The sequence below is a fragment of the Octopus sinensis genome, linkage group LG11 (genome assembly GCF_006345805.1).
Source record: "Octopus sinensis linkage group LG11, ASM634580v1, whole genome shotgun sequence".
In the NCBI taxonomy this organism is placed as follows: domain Eukaryota; kingdom Metazoa; phylum Mollusca; class Cephalopoda; order Octopoda; family Octopodidae; genus Octopus; species Octopus sinensis.
In genome coordinates this window covers 44,723,242-44,738,135 of record NC_043007.1, presented here as the reverse complement: position 1 = coordinate 44,738,135, position 14,894 = coordinate 44,723,242, and the positions used below count along the sequence as shown (strand labels likewise).

The 14,894-nt window shown below is 37.7% G+C and overlaps 1 protein-coding gene and 1 long non-coding RNA gene across 4 annotated transcripts in view; one reads left to right on the top strand and one right to left on the bottom strand.

Moving 5' to 3' along the window:
* LOC115217328 (epidermal growth factor receptor kinase substrate 8) overlaps positions 1-14,894 on the bottom strand; it is a 191,568-nt gene that overhangs the window by 159,766 nt on the left and 16,908 nt on the right. The window lies entirely within an intron of this gene.
* On the top strand, positions 8,209-13,036 carry LOC118765414. Its single transcript, XR_005001276.1, has 3 exons — positions 8,209-8,218; positions 8,458-8,460; positions 12,880-13,036. It is a non-coding gene; the product is annotated as an uncharacterized LOC118765414 (long non-coding RNA).

Sequence of the window (14,894 nt, the reverse complement as noted above, 5' to 3'; positions counted from 1 at the left end):
GTCCTCTGACAGGATCCTTCTCTTTGTTAAGAGAAATGTGGAGGATAATCCATGGTGCAAGGCCTCTGACACAGTAGAACAAGTTGATGTCAGTCCCAGAACAGCTGTCACACATCTCCACAAACTTGGCTACTGTGGCGGAAGAGCAAGAAGGAAGCCACTTCTTTGACCAGCCAATTTCAAGTGGAGAAAAGATTGGGCCAGTGAGAAGGTGGAGAGGCCACTATTTTAGGATACTGTCATATTCTCTGATGAGTTCAGATATGCCATATTTTCTGATAGTGGTTGGGTGTGGGTCTGGAGACTGTGATCAAGAATTTGACATGAAAAGATTGCATCCAACAATGAAACACTGTAGCTATTCTGTGAGGGTCTGGGGAGCAATTAGGAGCAATGGCCGATCAGGGCTGGCAGAGTGTGAGGGAAACATAAACTCAGATAAATATGCGTCCATATTGCAGAAAGTACTTCTAATCTTCTCCAGTGGTGAAATGATTAAAGAAGACTCTTTGTATCATTTAATTACATCTTTTTACATTTTGAGTTCTAATAATACTAAGTGTACTTCACTTTCTATCCTCCTAGGGCAACTGGAGTGGAATCAATAAAATAGGAACCAGTCAAGTACTGAGATCATATGCTTAAATTTCTAAACTGCCTTGGACCTATATCAAAAAGCCCTATTTTGATATGACAATGCTCCAATATGGCCACATCCCTCTAACTGTAAGCAGTGGATGAATGAAGAGATGACTCAGATTTTCTTGAGATAAAGTGGTGAAGATGATTTTCAAACGTTGGGCCTCACAGTGGCAATGACAAGTGACCAAGACCTTTGGCAATACACCATGCTTGAAAAGACCTGTCAAGCCAAGAGAAATCATTGTTGTGGCCAATGATAGAGAGAAGTTATACTTTGCTGATGAGGGGGAAAAAAAACAAATCTGTTACTGTGTCACATTATCAGCCTGAGATTTATGATAATGCTACAAATGCTTGTGGAATATTGTGCTACACTATAGATTACTACAAGTAAATAGTTATATCACTACCACTTCCACTGACATTATCTTTATTCCTGCTTTCAATGTCCAAGGGATTGTCTAACAGACCTGGATAGGCACAGGAATAGTTATGTGATTAAGACACTTCCAACAATATGTGCAGTGCTTTGAGCAAGTGTCTTTCTACTATAGCTCTGGGCTAACCAAAACCTTATGAGTGGACCTGGTAGACAGAGATTGAAAGATGCTTGGAGAGAGTGAGTGAATATGTGTGTGTGTATGTGTGTGTGTGTGTGTTGTGTGTGTGTGTGTGTGTGTGTGTGTGTGTGCTTGTGTGCACTAAGGCTACCATTGGTTTCATGTTAAGGAGCACTTCAATAATTACCAGGCCTATCACATGGAAACATCAGTGTTCATCTCTAAAATAGAAACAAACACTAATATTTCTATGGGAAAGGCTTGATAATTGTTGAGGTATTCCTGAATATGAAACCAATGGTAGCCTTAATAGACAAAGAATCTTTATCCACCAATGCAGTGTTGAGCACTCATTCACAATGTCCGATATTTATGTATCAATCTATTACATATATATATATATATATATATGTAAGTTTTATATTGTTTGGAATATCTCTGAATAAACTGATGTCTATAAGTCAATTTCTTCTTTTTTTTCTAATATATATATATATATATACACACACACACGGTATTTGTAAATGAGTGTTTCTGTCATACAAGTAGTGCAACTAATAGTGCAAGGTGTTGCACTAAATGCTCTTATACGTCTGCCAACTCATCATGTAGAAAACAATATTAGTCATCAACTGATATCATTTAACTTTTATAACTTATCTGAATATATCTGTTTAACGTGTCTAACCTTCTCACTTACATAGATCTCTAACCTAGAAACATTTAAGGATATTTAGCCTCTGTCTAGAAATGGTACAAAGCTTTAGCAACACAAAACTTTCCTCCGTGTTGAAATACATATCATAAAGTCCTGCGGCTTCAAAAAATATTTAATCTTTTCCTAAAAATAGTATAAGTGGCTGAAAGCTTTAGCTATACAAACCCTTCATTATCATCTTCATTTCAAATCCAACTTCCATGCTGGGATGAGTTTTACAGTTTGACAGGGTGTGATGAGTTTCACATCAATATCAATTTCGGCATGGTTTCTATGACTAAATGCCCTTTCTAATACCAACCAATCTACAGAGTTTACTAGGTGCTTTCTTTTTGTTGTTCCACACTAGTCATGATTGCCTCGTAACATGCAAGACTAAAGGCCTAAAGAGGTTCCTGTTACTGAAGGACAACAGAAGAGGGAGTAGCTGATAACTCTAGAGGGTTGGTAAGTAAGAGAAGAGGGTGGGGAAGTATGGTAAGGAAAAGGGGGAAAGAAGGGATTAGTAACAGAGTTGAGAAAAAGAAAGGGATAGGGTTGAAAAGGTGATGGGATCGATTGTTTAAGGAAAAGGTGGTCATGTTAAAATATATGTCATAGAGAAGCAGTGCAGGGCATTGTGTTGGGTCACAGAAACATTACCTAAATGATGAGCTGCTATTTGGCCCCAGTTCCAGCGTGATTGAGAATGCCTGTGACCAAAACAGTCAAAAGTATTTCACCCATTTCGATCCTGTCTTCATTTTGTGTCAGCCACTTCTAGTCACAAGGCCCAGGGTTACAGAAGATACTTACAAAAGATGCCACACAATGGGACTAAACACAAAACAATGTGGTTGAGAAGCAAACTTCTTAACAACACTCCTATTTATACATATATATATATATAATATATATATATATATATATATATATATATATAGGCACAGGCATGGTAAGAAGCTTGATTTTCAACAAGGTACACTTGCTCAAGGTGCATGGCACCTTGACCAAATGTCTTCTATAATCTCAGGCTGATCAAAGTCTAGTAAGTGGATTTGGTAGACAGAAACTGAAAGTAAGGTGACGAGCTGGCAGAAGCATTAGGACGCCAGACGAAATGCTTAGCGGTATTTCGTCTGCTATTATGTTCTGAGTTCAAATTCCGCCTAGGTCAATTTTGCATTTCATCCTTTCGGAGTCGATTAAATAAGTACCAGTTACGCACTGGGGTCGATGTAATCAACTTAATCTCTTTGTTCTTGTTTGTCCCCTCTATGTTTAGCCCACTGTAGGTAGTAAAGAAATATGAAACTGAAAGTAGCCCATCATATATGTTTGTGTGTGTGTGTGTGTGTGTCTTTGTTTTGGTATTTATCCCCCCATCACTGCTTGAAACCAGTGTTGGTGTGTTTACATCCCCATAAATTAGAGATTCAGCAAAATAGACCAATAGAATAAGTCCTAGAGTTAAAAAATAAGTCCTGGTATCAATACGTTCAACTGAAACCGTTCAAGGCATTGCTCCAGCATGGCCACAGTCAAATGACAAACAAGCAAAAGAATAAAGAATATATATATATATATATATATATATATAAACACACACACATACATACATACACAAACATGCATATCCAAATTCTTCACAATTAAAGAATAGTTTGAAAACTTTAAGGGCATATAAATATTGCATAGTTCCTGAAGAACATCCAAGAAGATTACCACTCAAAAAAGAGAATTTTAAAGAAGGAAAAGTTTGTGAAGATATATATGTGTGTGTGTGTATGTGTGTCATCATCATCATTTTAGTGGTCAATTTTCCATGCTTGCATGTGTCAGACAGAATTTGTCGAGGCAGATTATCTATAGCCAGATGGCCTCATGCTGCCAACGTTAATCTGTTTTCAAGCAAGGTAATATTTCCTCTAGCCAGATATGATTTTGGCTAAGATTGGAGAGAAATGACACGTCTTGTTTGATGGTGATGATCATTTACAACCACTATGTGATATTAAAGCAAAGGTATATGCACAATCAATCAATCAATCTATCTATCTATCTATCTCTTTTACTTGTTTCAGTCATTTGACTGTGGCCATGTGGGAGCCCTGCCTTTAGTCAAGCAAATCGATTCCAGGACTTATTCTTTGTAAGCCTAGTACTTATTCTATCAGTCTCTCTTGCCAAACTGCTAGGTTAAGGGGACGTAAACACACTAGCATCGGTTGTCAAGTGATGTTGGGGGAGACAAACACAGACACACAAACATATACACACACACACACATACATACATACATATATATCACGTCCATGCCGGTGGCACATAAAAAGCACCATCCGATTGTGGCCGTTGCCAGCCTCGCCTGGCCCCCGTGCTGTTGGCACGTAAAAAGCACCATCTGACCGTGGCCGTTTGCCAGCCCCATCTGGCACATAGAAAGCACCCACTACACTCATGGAGTGGCTGGCGTTAGGAAGGGCATCCAGCTGTAGAAACATTGCCAGATCAGACTGGGCCTGATGCAGCCTCCTGGCTTCCCAGACCCCAGTTGAACCGTCCAACCCATGCTAGCATGGAAAGCGGACGCTAAGTGATGATGATGATGATATATACACATATATACGATGGGCTTCTTTCAGTTTCCGTCTACCAAATCCACTCACAAGGCTTTGGTCGGCCCGAGGCTATAGTAGACGACACTTGCCCAAGGTGTCACGCAGTGGGACTGAACCCAGAACCATGTGGTTGGTAAGCAAGCTACTTACCACACAGCCACACACATATATATATATATATATATATATATCTGCCAAATGTATCTTTGGCTGTTTCAGTCATTAGACTTCAGCCATGCTAGACCACCACCTTGAAGAACTATTTTAGTCGAATGAATCAACCCCAGAAATTTTTTTTTTCCAAGCCTTGTTTTTAATTTATTGGACTCTTACTGCCAAACCACTGTGTTGCATTGATGTAAACAAACCATCACTGGTTGTCAAGTGGTGGTGGGAGACAAATGCACATGCACACACACACACACACATCAGGTTTCTTTCAGTTTCTATCCACCAAATCCACTCACAAGGCTTTGGTCGGCTTGAGGCTATGTAGAAGACACTTGCGCAGTGGAACTGAACCTGGAACCATGTGACACATATATAAAAAATGTGGCATGTGTATGTTTGTGTGTGTGTTTCATTTGACAATCAACAATATAGAAGTTAACTAGACCCACACAATAGTAGTTACTTTATAAGGGGCAGAGGAATTTCAGGTATGTGTAAAAACATTTCATGATAGATTCTTGTTTTCTTACTTTACAAAACCAGCCTATATATATCCATTCTTCCAGATAATTATGTGACAGAATCATATTTAATACGTGAATAATTCTTTTTGTTTCATTATCAGGGATTGGGAGTTTTAATACCTATGCTTATTTGAGGACAGTTTCTGTACAAAAACAAAATAAGAAGTGAAAAACTATTGGTCTGTAGCTAATATTGTAGCTGTGCCCAATGTCATGTGTGGAACAATAAAAGTAGGTTTGTAAAAGGGTGTGCATGGACGTGTGTGAAAGTGTATGTAGGTGTTGGTGTACGTGTGATAGTTCGTGTTTCTGCTTTATAGTGTAGCTATTTATATATTTGTAAGCATGGGTGTGGATATTTCTTGAATTCACAATTATATATATAAATGTGTGTGTGTGTATATATATATATCATCATCATCATCATCGTTTAACGTCCGTTTCTACAGCTGGATGCCCTTCCTAATGCCAACCACTCCATGAGTGTAGTGGGTGCTTTTTACGTGCCACCTGCACAGGGGCCAGGCGAGGCTGGCAATGGCCACGATCGGATTGGTGCATTTTACATGCCACCAGCACGGAAGCCAATCAAGGCGGCGCTGACATCGGCCATGATTCGGATAGTGCTTTTTACGTACCACCAGTCCAGGGGTCCTGGCATCTGCCGGGTGCCAGTCATAGGATTGGTTCAATTTCGATTCCGATTTCGATTTCACTTGCCCCAACAGGTCTTCGCAAGCAGAGAAGGGGGTTGGCATGGGTGCCTGTCATCTGATGAGGTTCGACTTCGCTTGCCTCAACAGGTCTTTGTGTGTCCAAGGGAGGAAAGGCATGCATAAGTGGGCTGGACTCACTTGTCCTGCCTGATCTTCTCACGCACAGCATATTCCCAAAGGTCTCGGTCGCTGGTCATTTCCTCAGTAAAGCCTAAAGTTCGAAGGTCGTGCTTCACCACCTCGTCCCAGGTTTTCCTGGGTCTACCTCTACCATGGGTTCCCTCAACTGCAAGGGATTGGCACTTTTTCACACACCTATCTTCATCCATTCTCGCCACATGACCATACCAGCGCAATCGTCTCTCTTGCACACCACAACTGATGCTTCTTAGGTCCAACATTTCTCTCAAGGTACTAATGCTCTATCGAGTATGCACACTGACATTACACATCCATCGGTGCATACTGGCTTCATTCCTCGCGAGCTTACGCATGTCCTCAGCAGTCACAGCCCATGTTTCACTGCCATGTAGCATGGCTGTTCGTACACATGCATCATACAGCCTGCCTTTTACTCTGAGCGAGAGGCCTTTAGTCACCAGCAGAGGTAAGAGCTCCCTGAACTTTGCCCAGGCTATTCTTACTCTAGCAGTTACACTTTCAGCGCACCAACCCCAACTACTGACTTGATCACCTAGATAATGGAAGCTATCAACTACTTCTAGTTTTTCCCCCTGGAAAGTGACAGAAGTTGTTTTCTGCAGATTTTCAGAGTTTATTGCTCCTGAGCATCTGCCACATACAAAAACTATCTTCCCAGTTAGCCTTCCTTTGACATTGCTGCACCTCTTATGTGTCCATAGTTTACACTGGGTACATCTTATAGAGTTTCTACCTACACCTTTTCTACAGATCGAGCAGGGCCATCTTCCTGAAGACATTTGTGGTTTGTCTACCTTCCTACTTATTAGTACTTTGGTTTTAGCTAGGTTGACTCTAAGGCCCCTCGATTCTAATCCCTCCTTCCACACCTGGAACTTCTCCTTCAGTTCTAATAGTGACTCAGCAATTAGAGCAAGGTCGTCAGCAGAGAGGAGCTCCCAGGGGCAACCTGTCTTGAATTCCTCCATAATTGCCTGGAGGACTATGATAAATAGGTGGGGGCTGAGGACTGAACCCTGGTGGGCCCCAACCTCTACCTTGAATTCTTCTGTGTACATGTTGCCAACCCTAACCTTACTTACGGCATCCCTGTACATGGCTTGCACATCTCTCACCAGCCATTCATCTATCCCTAGTTTCCTCATTGACCACCAGATAAGGGATCGGGGGACCCTGTCAAAGGCTTTCTCCATGTCAACGAAAGCCAGGTACAGGGTCTTATCTTTGGCTAGGTATTTCTCCTGCAGCTGTCTCACCAGAAACATGGCATCAGTGGTGCTTTTCCCTGGCATGAAACCAAACTGCATCTCATCCAATTTGACTCTCTCCCTAATCAGTTGGGCTATGACCCTCTCCATAACCTTCATTACCTGATCCAACAGCTTGATGCCTCTGTAATTATTTGTATCTAGGGCGTCTCCTTTACCTTTGTAGCAGTTGACTATTATGCTGCTACACCAGTCATTGGGTATGACTCCTTCATGTATCACCTGGTTAACTATACGGGTGACTAGGTTATAGCCGACACTGCCAGATATTTTGAGCGTCTCTGCAGTAATTCCTGATGGGCCTGGGGCTTTCCCTGTCTTCATGCTTCTAATTGCCTTAACTACCAAAGAATTGTCAACTCGGATGGCTGGTCCCTCTGCTGGGTTGACATTCGGCAGACTCTCTTTATCCCATTCATTTTCTTTATTCAGCAACCTTTCATAGTGGCATCTCCAAACCTCTCTCTTTGCATCTTCATTTAGCACAAGTGAACCATCATCCATGCGGACACATTTCTCTCCTACCACATCACGATTTTCTCTCACACACTGTCTTGCAACACGAAATACCTCAAGTCTTTGGTCCAAATACCTCCACCGTGACCAACCAGGCTATCAGATGCTGCTACACATCGCTGGTCACAATGCGCTTCACATTGTTTTAGCCTTCAAATGATGCCACCCCACTGGCTAAGCAAACAGGCCAACAGAAGAAAGACTGAGAGAAAGTTGTGGTGAAAGAGTACAGCAGGGATCACCACCACCTGCCAGAGCCTCATGAAGCTTTAGGTGTTTTCAGTCAATTAACACTGATAACATGTGGTCTGGGAATCGAAACCGCGATCCTACAACCGCGAGTCTGCTTCTATAACCACTGGGCCATTGCGCCTCCACTGTATATATATATATATATATATATATATATATATATATATATATATATAATATATATATATATAATATATATATATATATATATATTTTTCAAGAGGAATGACAATTAGAAACAATTCTTTACAAAAATGAAGATATTAGGATGTGATTTTATGAAAATCACAGCAACTTTCCTATAACTTATCTAGAACTATTAGCTTAGTCTGTATAATAATGTCCTCACAATGTACAAGAAATTGTATGCATATCTGTTTGATTGAGCTCCTTCACAAGACACTTTCCCTTGTACATTATTGCCCATCCTAATCTTCATTTTTGTAAAGAATTGTTCCATATCTTCATTCCTCTTGAAAAAAAAAATAATATATATATATATAACTGTGACTGGTGAAATATCACTGTTTCTGTAATGATTTGTACTGGATGAAAGACCAATTTTGTAAATTAAACTAATTTTGTATTACACATGCACACACAGGGTACTATACATATGTACATATACATAAATAGAAACAATCTTCCATCCAGATTTTCCAACCCATACCAGCATGGGAATCAAACATTGGAAAATGATGACGATGATGATAATAAATCCAGACAATTTTTTGACAAATAACTTTTATTAACCAACTTGTCATCTTCTATTGCAAGAACTGAACAGCTGTATAGATGTAAACACAATTTTTTCTTCTTCTTTCTTTCCTTCTCTTTTTCATTGACACTTCTTTCAGATACACAGACACACACATACACACACAAACTTAGGCGTTGATATATATATAGGCGAAGGAGTGGCTATGTGGTAAGTAGCTTGCTTACCAACCACATGGTTCTGGGTTCAGTCCCACTGTTTGGCACCTTGGACAAGTGCCTTCTACTATAGCCTCAGGCCAACCAAAGCTTTGTGAGTGGATTTGGTAGACGGAAACTGAAAGAAGCCCATCGTATATATATATGTATATATATATATATATAATATATATATATATATATATATATATATATGTATGTGTGCGTATATGTTTGTGTGTCTGTGTTTGCCCCCCAACATCACTTGACAACCAATGCTGGTGTGTTTACGTCCCCGTAACTTAGCGGTTCAGCAAAAGAGTGAGATAGAATAAGTACTAGGCTTACAAAGAATAAGTCCTGGGGTTAATTTCTTCAACTAAAAGAGAGTAAGGAGAGTAATGCACATAAATACACATCCACACAAATAGAAGTGTATACTTGCATACATATACATCCATGTATGTATGTGCACACGTATAAACATACATGCTTACACATATACATAGACGTACACATACAAATACATATGCATGCCAAAACATATCTAGGCCCTGACATATATATACAAACAACCTTTTAAAAAATTGCTGAGTGTATAATAATAAAAATTGGATAAAAGACATGCAAAATAGAACACCATATATCGAATTACCTATAAATATAACCATTAAATGGGTGTATAAAATACAATAAAATGAAATAAAAATAAAATCTCAAATATGAAACTAATATATACATATAACAGTCAAAGGTTTTCTAAAGAAATATGTCAAAATATATACAATATCTTTGTGATGCGAAATAAACCATGCATTACAATATACAAATCCAACAGTAGGAGTGGAAACTAGTTTAAGATTCAAAAAATATTTACTATCCATATGGTATATTGTTAGCCAACGTTTTAAATTTTGTTGTATGTCTGCAAGAATTCAAGAGTTCATGTATTTGATTCAAAGCGCTTTTGTCCTGGAATAAAATATAAAATTTTCCAAAAGACATAAATTACATTTGATGGGTCTTTTATGCATACCATGTCCGTAAGGTGATGCTCTATTTAAAATTCTCCATGTCACATTGAAAGGCTGGTTTCATTTTCTTTTAATTCCCAGACATATTTTGCCAGGCTGGTCTTTGTCCTATTTTCGGGGTATCGGAAGGAATTTCTATGAGAATAAAATTGGGTCTTGAAAGTATTTTCAGAAGCCCCTGTGTAAATTCTATATTCATGTGAGCCTTCTTATCTGCACTTTGGCTCTATACACAATTCCTTTCTCCAGACATTTTCCTTTCAGCAGACAGGAGGTCCCATCTTTGCAATTGCAATTTTTAGGAAAAGAATCATAACTATGGTTATTTGCAATTATCTTATTGGTGTGTTGGTTATTAAAAGATATGACATTTTTGCAACAAGAATAGCTGATCTTAAGCGTTCTTCAATTAAATATTCTATAAAACTTATGGTCAAGTTGAAAATGTCTAGAGACTAATTCTAAGAATTCCCTACCTATGTTTGTTTTTACGGCCATATTAAAAGCTGAGTTAAACCACAAAACCTTCCTAGTCCTAGTTCTATGTGTTGCATTACTGCTAGCATTAAGTTGGTTATACTGGATCTTTTCAGAGAATCCACTATTCCTTAATGTGCTATTGTAATAAGGTGCAGCATTTTGAAATGCTGCTTCATCTGAAGAAATTGACAATATTCATCTACCTACATTACTGACAAAGTTCCTAAGAATAACTTGCAGATGATTGGATTCTTTGTTAATATAAGATAGCTTATCTTTAGACTTATAGTAAGGTTTGAATTTATCTGACTGTAAATCTAAATTTATATCTAAGAAATCTACACTTTTAAGGTTAGTATCTATCATAATCCATAAGCCCATCATCTGGAAGAAAGCAATTAGATCCTTCCAAAGCTTATCTAATTCATAGCCGTTTTTAAATTATGGGTGATAATAAGGCCATCATCTCTATATAATCTTGCATCTATAAACAGGAATTCTAGCTTTAGATTGTGCAAAATATAAGCTCCTATGAGCACACATAACTTAGCACTATCGTATGCCCCCATCAGTACATCTTACAGAGAATCCTCTCTTTTTGACCCAGGTAGAATCCTCGTAAAAAGAAGTGATTACTTTGCATGTATGATAATATCTATTTCCAAGTTATTAATGTTGACATACTGCTTGGCGAAGTCTAATGCTTTTAGGAGCAAAGGTCTGGATATTGACGGGTAAAAGTATATATATATGTGTGTGTGTGTCCCCGAAAAAACAAAGAAATCAAACTCTAGATACCTTATGTGATTTGATTTCCAGTTTCTCCTACAATTTACCCCTACCCCAAAAATTTTAAATAAATACAAGTAGAGAAGAATGGGAAATCATTAATAATCTCAAGGAGGATGACAATATAATTATAAAAGAAGCCAACAAAGGGAGTACTGTAGTTATGGACTCAGAAAAATACATAAACACTACCCTAATCCTCCTTCAAGACAATACCTACTACAAAAAATCAACAACTATAACCAATCCAAGATAATGACCAAACTGTCTACCCTTATCCACCAATTCCAACAAGGTTTAACAAAAAAGGAGACAGATTACTTGACTAGATTTGACTGCAAAACCAGCAGCTTTTATGGACATCCCAAAATCCACAAAAGTGAGGCCATAAATGAAGCCTGTAACAAGTCAACTTCTATAGTCATAAACATTCCACACCTGAGAGATCTCAAAATGAGACAAATTGTGGCCAGTCCCTTGTGTGAGACATACAGACTCAGTAACTTTATTGACACCCTCCTTAAACCTATTCTCCAATATATACCAAGATTTATATGGGATGATCTGGACTTTTTAAACAATCACCCAAACAAAACCAGCAAAGACTCCCTCCTGATTTCATTCGATGTAGTAAACCTCTACACCTCAATTCCTCACAAACTCGGAATAATAGCCATACAATACTGACTGGAAAAATTCCCAAATGACATTCCTGACAGAATCGGAAAAGAATTCATTGTTGAAGGAATAAAATTCATCCTACAGAACAACTTCTTCAATTTCAACAAAAACATTTATAGACAAAAATCAGGCACAGTGATGGGAACAAGGGTAGCACCTACTTTTGCCAACCTTGTCATGACATACTTGGAAGTCCAAATATACAAACACACTTGATTGAAATTTGGGGACAACTTCCAAAAATACTTACTCTCCAACTGGAAACACTACCTGGATGACTGTTTCATCCTATGGACACAGAACCTTGAACAACTCTCAAAATTTAAAAACTTAATCAACAGCAATAACCACAGTATCCAGTTTACAATGGAATACAGCCACAAACAACCACCCTTCCTAGACATCTTAACAATAAAGAGACATACTGAAATTGAAACTGACATCTTCTTCAAACCAACAAACTCAAAACAATATCTTCTATTCTCCTCTTGCCACCTAAAACATACTAAAATAAATATACCATTCAACTTAGCTAGAAGAATTTGCATGATTGCATCAAATCCCAAAACCCGAGAAAAGTGACTCCAAGAACTTAAAAACACATTACTAGATAGAAAATACCCAGACAGTCTAATAAAAAATGGAATAGAACATGTAAAAATGATAGACATCCAAGAGTTACGGAAAACAAGAAAATGCCATGACACACTTAAAATTCTATCTTACGTATCAATACACAATCCAAGAAACATGGAAGCATACAACATCATCCACCAAAACATTCCCCTCCTTATGATGGATCCAAGAATGAAAAATGCACTAGAAACCCATGGGATTATTAAAAGCAAGAGATAAAATTACTCACAAGCACCAAATTACTCACCAAAAATACAATGCCACAAGTCAAAAAGTGCAACCACCCTAACTGCAGAACTTGCATCTTCCTCTTAGAGGGCTCAACATACAAATTTAAGTCAGGTCAAATTTTTAATATAAAATATGACTTCACCTGTGCTTCGAAGTACTTAATCTATGTTATTAAATGTGGAGGTTGTGGTGGTGACTACTTTGGTCAAACTAGCTTAACTTTGAGGGATAGACTTACACACACACAACACAGCCTTTCTCAGTTGGAACAACATGTGTATTACTGTGACATCATCATTCCCATAAAATTTTCTTATGGAGTGAAAAATATAGAAAAATATCAATAGATGTGTAAGTGAGAAAGAAACAAGGAAGGTCTTGGGATGTGGTAGAAACAACAACCAGATCTCCCTTAAATCACACATTTACCTCACAAATTATTATCAAATTATATATATATATATACATATATATATATATATGTATATATATATATATATATATACATGTGTATATATATATATATATATATAATATATATATATACAGTGTATATATATATATATATATATATTATATATATATATATTATATATATATATATTATATATATATATATATACATGTGTATATATATATATATACATGTATATATATATATATATATACATGTATATATATATATATATATATATATATATATATATTATATATATAGTATATATATATAATATATATATATATACATGTATACACACACACACACATATATATATATATATATATTATATATATAGGATCATCCCATAAATATTGTGGGTTTTTTTAATATTTTTTCCTTTTTCAAAATTAAGATATACAAAATTGTTTTTTAATCTAAAATATACTCCCCTTAACTACAATGCTTTTCCATGTATCTAGTAGACTTGCAAGGCCCCCTTTCCTTCCAAAATTCGCTTGTCCATAATGAAAACTACTTTTCCAGTCCTGTTCAGACCTCGTCTACAGAATTCATATTTTTTTCTGTCCAAAGGATTTTGAAGACAGCGGAATAAATGATAATCAGATGGGGCAATGTCCGGCAAATATGTTGGGTGGGGAATCGTTTCCCATTCAAACTGCTCCAACCTTTGGAATATCATCCTTGCTGTATATGGCCAAGCATTCATGCTAGTGGAGCGCTAAGAGCACCATCCGAGCATGATCGTTGGCAGAGCAGCTAACCAGCTTCCATGCCAGTAGCACGTAAAAAGCACCATTTGAGCGTGATCGTTACCAGCGTCACCTTACTGGCACTTGTGCCGGTGTTACTGGAACATGAAAAAAACATTTGAGTGAGGTCATTGCCAGTGACGCTGGACTGGTCTCCTGTGCAGGTGGCACATAAAAAACACCATTTGAGCATGGCCGTTGCCAGTACTGCCTGACTGGCCCGTGTGCAGGTGGCATGTAAAAACACCCACTACACTTTCAGAGTCGTTGGCGTTAGGAAGGGCATCCAGCTGTAGAAATTCTGCCAGATCAAGATTGGAGCCTGCTGCAGCCATCTGGTTCGCCAGTCCTCAGTCAAATCATCCAACCCATGCTAGCATGGAAAGCAGACGTTAAACAATGGTGATGATGATGATGATATATGTGCATCTAAGCATGAACACAAAAAAAATCTCATCTAAGGATTATCTTTCTTTCAACAACTTCTTCCTTTTCTTTCTCTTAACAGTTACAACAGCCAAGGCTCATTATGTCATTTTCTCTAAACTAGAATGTATAAATTTACGTTCATATTTGAATTTATTGCGTTTCAATAATTTTTCTCTGTTTTTACTCATTCTCGAATTTGATGGACATATAGTGGTACATAAGCCGACTCAGGAAATCTCTAGTGAGACTTTTTATTGATGTACCCAGAGACCCAAAATGGGTCAAAACATGTTTTGTACCCAAAATAATCTATTACACATTCCATCTATTTTATTAATACTGTATATATGTGTGTGTA